Consider the following 8,281-nt stretch of genomic DNA (forward strand, 5'->3'; position numbering starts at 1 on the left):
TGATGAAATAAATGTCAAATCGAATGGATCAATTTAAATTTATAGAAACAAAGTTTAACAACAGATGAAATCTACGCCTTAATATTAAGTTGTATCATCTGATGTAACACCTAGTATTTTAAAGCTGTTACTTCCATGCTTTATTTTCCCATTAGTTCTAGATGTAATTTTGTGCATACAGATGGATGAAGCAAAGCATCCAGACCAGACCAGTCCAGAACCTAATGCAAAACAGAATCAATTCAGTGATAAAATACTGCTCACTTCTCCCAGTTTAAGAAAGCAGTGATAACACACACCTTATCACAGGCAAAGAAGACAGAGCTTTGGGTGGTTTTGACCTATGCAGTCAATAATCAAGTCTGCCACAAGAAAAGAGAAACCTTGTCATCCAATAATCAATTGAGGAAGAAAACAGCTTAATCAGTATGATCTGGTACAAGAAGTACATAGATCCTTTCATTATAACATTCAAAGAAGCTTTTTGTGCTGATCTGGATTCCTGAAATCAGATCTTTTTAACTGGAATTGGTTAAAATTTGCATCTGCCTTAGATCCAAAATTTAAAAATTGACTTTTCTAAATCATGCCAATTGAGAAGCCACGTGGAATTCTATTAAGCAGTTGCTGACTTCAGTAACTCTGACTCTAAAGGAAAGATGCCTGTTAAATTTGCAGCCAGATTCAGATGATGAAGATGATAGGTCATCAAGACCATGCTGATGCAAACATTTTATGACTGTGTGGCGGCAGCTAAGAAAGCAAATAGAATGTTAGGTATTATTAGGAAAGGGATGGAAAACAAAAATGAGGACATTATAAATGCTTTTGTATCGCTCCATGGTGCGACTGCACCTTGAATATTGTGTGCAATTAGAAAAGGAATTAGAAAAGGTACAGAGAATGGCGACGAAAATGATAAAGGGAATGGGATGACTTTCCTATGAGGAAAGGCTAAAGCGGCTAGGACTCTTCAACTGGAGAAAAGACGGCTGAGGGGAGATCTGATAGAGGTCTATAAAATAATGAGTAGAACCTGTGTACTCATGATTGATGATAACATGACAGCGCATGAAATGTACTTCTCACATCCAAGCAGTTCTGTTGCTGTTTTGCATGGCTGCAGCACCCTTGAAACTTTATCTTCTCCCATTCAGCTGCTGACAAGGTGGCGAGTGCTTCTGTTCGGACAGTACCACAATAGCTTCATTCATATGTTTCTGAAGTCATTGAAGCATATCATAGCTGCTATTCCAACATGTAGGCGTATCTTGGGTATTAAACTTTCCTCTGGCTAACCTTTCAATTTTTGCTGTTTATGTAACTCTGCAGTGTTAGCTCGAATATGTTTGAAATGCACAACGATTTTTCAGCACTTTCCAAGACAAATTTCCAAGTTGACTGCTTTAATTGCGGTATCTACAGAAAGCTGAAATGAATGTGCCATACCTGGAACAAGCTTGTACGACAATGTGGTCACAGCCTTGATCATGTTTCGGGCATTGTCTGTTCCAAGTGATGTTATTTTGTTTCACAGGTTCCAATCATCTGTATCTAAAATAATGAGTTGTTCAACATTTTCCTATGTATGTCACTTACTGAAATTAAAAATGTCTAGTGTAAACAACTGAAGAATCTAGTCCTTATCCATGAAGTGAGAGTAAACTCCATTGGCCATGAAAGTCCAGTAATCTACAGTAATAACAACATAAATAGCATCTGCTAAATTTTGTACTATCTCAGTTTTAGGAAGATATTCAATATTTTCTTTGAAATTGTTATTCTTGATGGACATTTGTAGGTATCATCTGACATTGCTAACCTCAGTACATCATGCAGTCCTGTATCAGCGACAATGCAATGTGATACCCGCAAGCGAGCATTCTCCGTAGTAGCCCCCACACTCTGGAATGTACTCCCTGAAAAGGCTTCACTTAACAGAAGACTATCTCTACTTCAGGAAGCAGGTGAAAGCTTGGGTCTTCAACCCAGGCCTTTAACGGAAGAAGCAAATGACACTGGCTGCACATACTATAACAGGACATGTTTATCCACTCCTACCCTAGCTAAGATAATGTTTAAACAACTTTCTTTAAACTAGGCCCTTAGTTTCTTACTCCTGTTGCTCTATCTCTATAAGTTCCATCTTTGCTTATACCCTACGCTGTCTGTTAAAATGTTGTATTAGATATTGTATTGTACTATTCCATATTTTGCATTATTGTTTGAATATTTTTACTGCTGTAATTGTCTATTGCTTTATGTTTGACTTATTCTTGCTGTACACTGCCTTGAAAGGGGGATGGATCCTCCATCTGGATTGTCCCTGCATCAGAAGGTTTGGCCAAAGAGGAAGATGGTAAGGGTTGTTTACTAGTAAGCAAACCAGATCTGCATACCAAGGCCTTCAAGGCTAATCTGGAATGATGAGAACCACCAGACCTGGGCGTCAAAGGATCCTGTGAAGGACACTCCCTATCGTGGGCCAAGGATGAAAGACAGAGAAGGGCCAAGATTGAAGAAGTCAGTACAGGAAAGTAGGGGTGGACCAGGAAATGTCATTGAAGCAACTTTATTCAGCACCAGATATGTATATGACCCAACATGGGGCCGTGTTTTGACAGAACAACCGTCTGCCTAAATATATAAATACATAATCATAAAACATTAAAATCATAAAACATCAATAAACATGCATACATAAAAACCATAAAAAAGGACATAAATGACATATTAACAATCAGAGTATAAATAAGCAGAAGGAAGATGAAGACATCATCAGAAGCAATATATTGAAACAATATACAAGTCTTGTAAGAAATAAAAACAGAACTGACCTTGCAATTGAAAATCACAAAGTATGGGTGCAGAATGTAGAGTGAAATATACCTTGTAATGAAAAAACCTGAATCAACAACATGAAAAGAAACCGATATATAATCAGGAAAGGACATTGAAATACATTCGGACAAATGAAGGACATCAATTAAAATATTCAGTCTTAATAATCAGAAAAAAAGGGTGGATGACAGAAAACAGTAAAATGATTATTTAATGAAAATACATATTGATAAAAATGTATATATAAAAAAATATAGCCAAGAAGGACCATGTATATAAGAATCATAGTCAACTTGTGAGTACACATCATACAGGGAAACATGATAAAACGATGTAATATCCTTAAAAAGCATAAAAAAAATGTATGATAAAAGGGGGAGGGAGTGCTTAGCAAAGAATAGGAAAAAAGTAAAAAACAAAAATATGAAAAGATGCACTAAAATATCACTGAAATTGTGATAAGGGCCATGTTTACTAAGGTGCATTAGCCTTTTTAACGTGCCTACAATTAGCACACGTGCTAACCATGTAGGCACCTATAGGGATATTGTAGGCGTGTACATGGTTAATGTACGTTAAAAATGCTAATGCCTATAACGCACCTTAGTAAACAGGGCCCTAAAAATAAAACAACAATGCGAAATTAAAAAAAAGTTGGTTAAAAAAGAGTAAAGGTAAATCTGCCACAAAAAACATGTAGTTTCAGAGCTATGCCTTCCTATGGTGGTTATGGTGCAGTGGGGAGAAAATATAGAACCAAAGAATGCACTGAGTGAAAATGTCAGGGGTTTAGCTACGGGTGAGCCTGGATGGGCCCAGGCCCACCCAGAAGCAGAGTCCCAACATCTCTGTGTCTTCCAAATCCTCACCCTCTCCCACCCCCGCCGCAGCGCTTGTATTTAATGCTGTTGTCGCTACCAGTGGCAGCAACTCATAGACGTGGCGTCCTGCTCCTGCAGCTCACAGTCTCCCACCCCAGAGGCAGCGATTGCAATTCGCTATTGGCGCTGCCTGACAGCAACTCACAGACGCGGGGCTGACGTCCTGCTCTGGGGCCTTCTCTTTGCTGTGCTGATGCAACTTCCTGTTTATACAGGGTGGGACGCTGCAGAGAGAAGGCCCCAGAGAGGACGTCGGTGCCACATCTGTGAGTTGCTGTCAGGCAGTGCCAATAGCAAAGTGCAAGTGCTGCCACAGGGGTGGGAGACTGTGAGGTGCAGGAGCAGGACGCCACGTCTGTGAGTGGCAGCGCCGATAGCCTTAAATGCAAGCGCTATGGCTGGGGGGGGGGAGAGGGTGAGGAAGACAGTGGGGTGCTGGCCCTGCAAGGGGAGTGGGCTGAAGGGAGGGAAGAAGAGGTGCTAGACTATTTGGGGGGAGGGGAGTGAGATAGACAGTGGGGTGCTGGCCCTGCAAGGGGAGTGGGTTGAAGGGAAGGGAGAGGTGCTGGACTTGTTGGGGGGGGGGTAAGGAAGATGCAGAGGTGTTGGCCCTGGGAGGGGAGGGGCCTGAACGGAAGAAAAAGGTGCTGGACTTGCGAGGGGCAGGAGGGTTGGAGGGAATTAAAGGGAGAGAGGTACTGGACTTGCAGGGGGGAGGTTGGAGGGAAGGGGAGAGGTGATGAATTTGCAGGGGGTTGGAGGGAAGGGGGAGAGGTGCTGGATATGCAGGGGGGGTTGGAGGGAAATGAGAGATGTGCTGGATATGCAGAGGGTTGAAGTGAAGGGGAGAGGTGCTGGACATGTAGGGGGGCTGGATGAAAGGGAGAGAAGTGCTGAACATGTAGGAGGGGGGGGGGGCTGGAGGAGAGGTGCTGGATATCCAGGGGACGGCTGAATGGAAAGGAGAGAGATGTGGACCTACAAGGAGGGCTGGAGCAAAGAGAGAAAGGTGCTGGACCTATGGGAGGGAGAGAGATGCTGGTTAAGGGGATAAAGAAAGAGGGGGTCAAATGCTGAACTCACAGTGGGAGAAAGAGCCAGATACATCAGGGGAAGGAAAGAGAGAGCGGAAGAGAAGCTGGTTGAGGTGGAATCAGAGAGGAGAGGGTGTGGAGGAGGGAGAAAGGGGACATAGGGAGGTGTACAGATACAGAAGGGAGATGATGGGCATTAGGTGGGAGCATAGGGACAGGGTCACAAATGTGAAATGCTGTATGGGGATGGCATATGGGCACAGAGGGGCAATGCCTGACAAGGGGGGGAAGGGGGATATGGAATAGAGATACAATGCTGGACACTGGAGAGGGGGTATATGGACACGGGGGGGGGGGGGGGGGGGGAGATACCAGACAAGGGGGAGAATAGGAACACAGAAGGGATATGCTGGGCATGGGGTACATAGGTGCATAGAGAAATGATGATGGATGAGGGGATATGAACACAGGGGAGATACTGGATAAGGAAATATTGGAAAACAGAGATGGGAGATGAATGATGGACATGGAGAAAGAAGAAATGTCAAATAGACAGGAGAACCTGGTAGACCAATATAATGTGAAAAATAAAATGACCATACAACAAAAAGGTAGAAAAAATGATTTTATTTCCAATGTTGTGAATCTAATATTTTGGATTTGGAATGTACATCTTGCTAGAGTTGATGTTAAACATGGCAGGGGTCCAGGACAGAAATCTAGGAAAGGACCCCAAAGTCCATTACCAGGCTGCGCCTTCAGCTTCTAGCAGGCGGCTTTCTCTGGCCAGGGAACCAAGCACAATTGCCCTAGTTGCAACCCTTAACACCATCCCTGGCATGTGCCATCTTTATATTTTGCACAGGAGGAAATGCCTTTCTTTCTTGTTTCTCTGGTGTTATACTACATGCAAGGTCTGGTTTCTTGGGGTTTCTGTTTAATTTATATTTCTAGAGTTTGTGGTCACATATTCTGTATTTGGCATTTGTGTTCTCTGTGTGTGACTGGGGTATTCTGTTAGCATGAAGTTTCTATGTAGCATTCTGTAATAATTTGGCTTGTTCAGCTTTCCTTATAAATGTGTTTGTATTTTAGGGCCCCACTATAATAGTTAAGGCACTTCCTTTTCATAGGATCCTTGTTTTTGGAAGTTAGTGTTGGCATGGTAGATTTGCTCTGGGTTCTGAATGACTTTTGTTTTATAGAATTTTTAAAATTAATTTATATGTCTGTTATTGAGATTACACTAGAAACCAACATTTATTTGAATGATGAGTTTTAAGGGGAAATGCCCATGCTGTGCTCTGTATCCATTGTTGGTGGAGGGCCAGGAGGATCTATGGATGCAGAATGTGTTTGGCTTCAATACCATATATATGTTAGAGGACCATGGCTCAATGGGGCTGAAGAATGCAGTCTATTGTACTTCCCTTAGTTCTCAATTGGGCAGCCACTGAAGCCTGCACTGCAATCCTTATTGAAGTTATGGGGAGTGAAGTAGTGGTCGAGCATGGAGTGGGGTAGGGACAGAGCATAGGTACATCAGGTTGCTGTTTTTTCTCTTTCAAAAAAGTTGGCAACTCTAGTGCCCACCCATCCAACCTGTTGGCCCACCTAAAAATTGCCTTCTGGCTACGCCACTGGTATAGATAATGCTTAAAACTCAGTGCCAAAAAGCAAAATAAAAAGCAAAAAATAAAAATAAAACATGGAACAAAAAAAAAAGGAGAAAATATAAAACTGAAATTGCCGATGATGGAACAAAGTGGTGAAAAACATATTGATAAGAAAAAATACTCAGAAGCCACATTGCAAGCACTGGTAATGTGGAAAGTTCACACAATGCACATCCGAGGCCTCAATAAACCAACTTGTTTTAACTTTGAGCACCTGTGCTCCAGTATCCCTCCACCCTGGCAACCACCTGGCCCCGATATGAGCAGGGAATTCAATTTACTAGCAGAACTCCGGATCCCAGCACAGCTCTCCTAGAGTTGTGCTGGAGTTTCCATATGCCTTACCATGGCCTCCAGCACTAGGCCACTCTGAGCAGGCTCTTCTTCTGTGCATATACTCTAGTATTCCCGGTGTAACAGGCCAGAGTATACCCCCCGCCCAGACTATACCCGGGGTTAAAGTGGCCTAGGCCAGAGTATACCCTGGGTATATTCTAGCCTAGACCAATTTAACCCCCCACTTTAACCCCGGGTATAGTCTGGGCAGGGGGTTAATGTGGCCTGTTACACCGGCATTATTTGGCAGTTGGTGCATGCCGACTGGTCACTGAGCATGTAGCACTACCACTACCACCCCACTACCCATACCACTAGATCAGTGGGTGGCATTAAGGGCTCAGCCTATTAATAGTCACTCGCTGGTTTTAATTTTACCACAGGCCCTTTTCCTGGCCCATTGAATAAAAGTCCTTTTTCCCAGAAACGGTACAAATTGGCCCGCTGTGTGCCAAAAACATGCGCCTGCACTACTGCAGGCCACTGTTTGCTGCGGCTTAGTAAAAGGGCCCCATAATAATTAGTGCTTAGGTTTATCTGATCCTTAGTCTTGCTTTCACTCCTAGGATCCTAATACTCAAGAGGCCAGTATTCAAAGCGATTTAAATGGGCAGGAGATGCTTCTGCCCTCGGAAATCACCTGAGGCTGCCTAACACCCAATATTCAGCAGCACTAAACTGGACAGTGCTGCTGAATATCGCCTCTGACAGTTGCTAAAAAAAATGGACAGGTCAGGAGCAGTTTGAGGGGCAGCATTAGGGAGGAGCCCGGGGTTATGCAGATGCCTTTAATATTCAATGCCATCACCTGCATCATTCAGCGGCCTAATTTAGAAAAGCACAAAAGCTGTCTTAAATTGGGCCACTGAGAGAAGCAGGTATCAGCACTGAAAATTTGTCAGCACCCAATGAACTTTTTAAATGTTCTTTTATTGGTATGATTCCACTCCTGGCCTCTCTCCATTCTTCCCACCCTCCCTCCCTCACCATAAGCTGCTGTGAGGGGTCCATACAGTTATGTTCTCAGCACAGAACAAGAGGCAGGAGCGAGGGGGTTGCACTCCCTATGCCCCTAATGACCCCTGGACCACCAGTAAGCACAGGTAGGCCCGAGGGGGTTAATCCAGTCCTAGGTTTTCCTCATTGCATGCAGGGACTTATATTCTTGCTTTTCTTAGGAAAAGCATTGGGGAAATCAGAACTACAAGACCTTGTATGTAATGGGGTAAAACCAGGACTAGATCAACCCTGTTAAGTAAATCTGGATCCAGCTGGCAACCCTAAACTGATATAAGGACTCATGCTAGTATTCTGTTAAGAAAAGTAGGTGCCTAGCTTCTACAACAAAATAAACTTTGCATAGAAGCCATCCAGGTGCCTAATTCTAGGTGCCCCTTTATAGAATTGCCTTCTGAGTGGAGAGAGAGAGAGAGGAAATAAAACACATCTAATTTGAACTTTGCCTAAAGAGTGAAATTTCCCAACCTGTTATGTGTTATCACGAAACTTCATC

The sequence above is a fragment of the Microcaecilia unicolor genome, chromosome 3 (assembly GCF_901765095.1).
Source record: "Microcaecilia unicolor chromosome 3, aMicUni1.1, whole genome shotgun sequence".
Taxonomy (NCBI): Eukaryota; Metazoa; Chordata; class Amphibia; order Gymnophiona; family Siphonopidae; genus Microcaecilia; species Microcaecilia unicolor.